We start from the raw sequence: 3,347 nt of genomic DNA, 5'->3' as shown, positions 1-3,347 counted from the left end.
GTGTCTGGACATGTTGAATGATGTCTGTGGTCGAGCGCTGCGCGCTCGACTTGTCATCGTTGTGTGTTTTGAGATTCCCTTAGATTATTAGATGTCGGTTGTGTTTTCTCAGCCTCTGTAACGCTGACTGCCGCCATGTTGCTTTCGTTGTTGACAAAAACCTCTTTGGTGTACTACGCTCACGTGACGCACCGTGCAACCACTTCTGGGAAAACGCTATTCTGCTCAAAGAGAAGTAGTCCGTGATAAAACTGAACTACTTTGCAGTCTTGTGGAGATTGTACGACCATAACCTGAAAACGCCTTCAACTTGTGCCTGTGGACTGCGCTACTTCCAACTGTGAAATCCTTGTGCACATGTGCTCCAGTGTACTGAAACAACGGCGGAAAAGTTGGTCGAAGAAGTGCTGTTTCAGGCATACAGAGGTGGGTGTCGAAGCAACTACTACAGAAATTTTTTTATTTTTGCAATGTTTGGTCTTTTTACCGTCATTCATTAATTTAGCATTTGCTTATTTTAATTAAGGGCCTGCTCTCTCTGTAGGAATTGAGGTTAAAAGCTTCTGCTTCGGCTATTTTCCAAACATTTTACTGTTTAACTTCGAAGACAAGATATATTCAGATGCCAATACTTGACCATAATACACATAATTCACCATAATTCATAATACATTAGGCAGCCACATTTGCAGTTTTTCTTCATTTGTTCTATTGCTTTGTTTGCAGAAGCAATTCGGAAGAATTTTAAGGAGGCTACAGACGACCAAATCCGCTTGGCCATGGGACTCCATTTCAAACAGGACCCAGCTCGGACTGGTGGAGGGGGGTACAGGAGACCCAGGACACCAGTGGTGTAGTTTTATTTTAAAGGTTTGGTTTGCAGCAATAAAACAAACAAACAAAAATATATATATAAAAAAAAATGTTGTTGTTGTTATTGTTCTGGTTTTAATTTTGTATTTACAAGTTGTTCTATTTTTTCACTGCAATGACCAACCTCCAGAAGGGTTAATAAATACAATCCATTAATTTGCAGTCATTATTTAATTATTTCCTTATGTTTATAAGTGTTTTGTATTTTACTTTGAAAAACCTGAAGTTTATTTTGAAGACCGGAAGTAGTAGGCCGCGCTAGTGAAGCAGTTTAACCTCACTAATACACAGATGGAGCACGCCACTTCACTTCCGCGTGAGAGAGAAAAACGGGAAAAAAGGTATGAAAACTGTACAATTTCGCAGTCAAACTGAGAAATGAAGTAGTTGTTGATACCATGCTCCGAAAACTCCGTTTCAGAGAGAGGAAAAACCGTCGTTGAAGCTCTTTCCGGCCGCGTTTCTCCTGAAAAAACCATTGGTAAGCTCGTCCCCACGTGTTGCAATGTGTGTGTATGTGGAGATGTGAGGCGACCATGCTGTTTCAATTAAGGGTGTTTTGTACATCTTAAGTTGTTTTTGATTCATGTTTTGCACTTAAAAGCATTTATATTATTGGATTGATGGTGAAATTTGACTGGAATGAGCACATTATGAGAGTTTCACTGTGTGAAATGCCTCATCTTTTGCACATGTGATGCGAAGTTAAAATGTGTTCAGGAGTACAAGAAGTCATTTTAAGTTCATTTAAGTTGCTTAGAAGCAGCAAAGCTGTAATTTAAGTTAGTTAGGTTATGAGAACTGATGTATTTCAGTGAAAATCTCTTCTCTGATGTTAAAAAAAAACTAGAAAATGAGAGAAACACATGAGGAAGCACATGTTATGCCTTCATGTAGAAGTAAGAATTCCTTGGTTGAATGAAATCTTTAAAACATTATTCCTTTGAATTGATTAAAATACATTTTGACATGATAAACTCTTAATTGTTAAGATTAATTATGGTTTTCAGCATGTAACCCATAGTATTTTGATTCCTGTTTCATAAAGATTATCAGTGTTGTACAACCACCTTGAACTGAACATTTAGGTGATCATTTGAAGAGGTTCTGTGCGTTGAATTGGATTGTAAACCTGTTTTCTAAATACAGGTCAGGTTCTATTGTGATGCTTGGAAAGAGTGAAGCTTCAGCTTTCATGTCTGACGAAGCTGATGAGCGATCCAACTGATGGCGAGCTCCCAGTCCACCTTCGGTGCTTCAAGCAGAACTTTTAATTCCGCCACACCACTTAACAGATTCAGTGGTAGGATTTGTGTCAGTCCAACTGACCGGCACCAACGAAAGCTTTCCTTGGATATCCTTGACTTTTGACTTTTGACTTTGACTTTTGGATCCAAACCACCGAGGAACACTCCCATTTGGACATTTATTTATTTTATTTTATTTCTTAGTATATGGGCCCAAGATTGTAATGTTATTGTGTTTTGTATTGTTAAGATCTTTGTGGAACTAAAGAGTTTCAAATCATTCTGCCTCTGTGTCCAGTGGTTGTTGTTTCACTCGGCTCCTACGAACCTAGTATGTGACGTGTACATACCCTGAAGTTGGTTACATTTAAAAAAAAAAAAAATGTTTCTTATATTTTATGTCGGTAGTTTGTATTAGAGTTTGTGCTTCTCTTTTGGTGGTGTAAAAAAATTAAAAATATTTTTTGGACATTCATATTTTTGAATTTTATTTAAAAGGTATTGGTTTAGATTACAGTACTAATGGTTAAAAAAGGAGCTCAGATTAAAAAAAAATGTTAAAATACAGGTTTCTGGTGAATAATAAAAAAATTGCAATGGCTGCATTTTTATTAGAATATCTTAATACGTTCAATAGACATCTATAAGACGAGTAGTTTTTGTAAGGGGTTTAGATCTGGTACAAAAGTAAATGTCTAGCAAACGTCTAAATTTATACGTCTATAAATAGACGTTCATTAGCGGTTATTTAAACGTCTAAGATCAGAAGAGGCGTATAAATTTGGTATATAAATGAACGTCTAATAAACGTCTAAGTTTAGACGTCTACAAATAGACGTATATTAGTGGTTATTTAAACGTCTAAGATGAGACGAGGCGTACAGACGTAGACGGCTAAAAGACGGCTAATAGACGGCTAAAAGACGTCTAGCTTAGACCGCTAAAAAACTTTCATTTTTAGACCACTGGTAGACCAATTTTAGACTAGACGTCGAAGAACAATTAGACGTCATTTAGACCGAAAAATGCTCGGTGGGAGGAGCTGTGCAGGTTTTCCAGTGTGGGGAGAGGGCAGCCAATGACCTTCTGTGTGGTGTTGATGACCCCCTGGAGAGCTTTCCTCTGAGTTACTGTGCAGCTGCTGTCCTAGATGCTTATGCAGGATGTTAAAATGCTCTCTAAGGCGGCCCGGTAGAAGGACACCAGCAGTCTCTGTGTGATGTTCTC

At 37.9% G+C, this 3,347-nt stretch overlaps 1 long non-coding RNA gene across 1 annotated transcript; it reads left to right on the top strand.

The window, feature by feature from the left end:
* The first annotated feature begins 1,142 nt into the window (after positions 1-1,142).
* LOC115407586 (uncharacterized) lies at positions 1,143-2,602 on the top strand. The gene is made up of 3 exons (XR_003933642.1): positions 1,143-1,214; positions 1,295-1,354; positions 2,023-2,602. It is a non-coding gene; the product is annotated as an uncharacterized LOC115407586 (long non-coding RNA).
* The last annotated feature ends 745 nt before the right edge of the window (positions 2,603-3,347 follow it).

This window comes from Salarias fasciatus, chromosome 2 (genome assembly GCF_902148845.1).
Source record: "Salarias fasciatus chromosome 2, fSalaFa1.1, whole genome shotgun sequence".
In the NCBI taxonomy this organism is placed as follows: domain Eukaryota; kingdom Metazoa; phylum Chordata; class Actinopteri; order Blenniiformes; family Blenniidae; genus Salarias; species Salarias fasciatus.
This window is presented reverse-complemented; position numbering and strand designations above follow the sequence as displayed.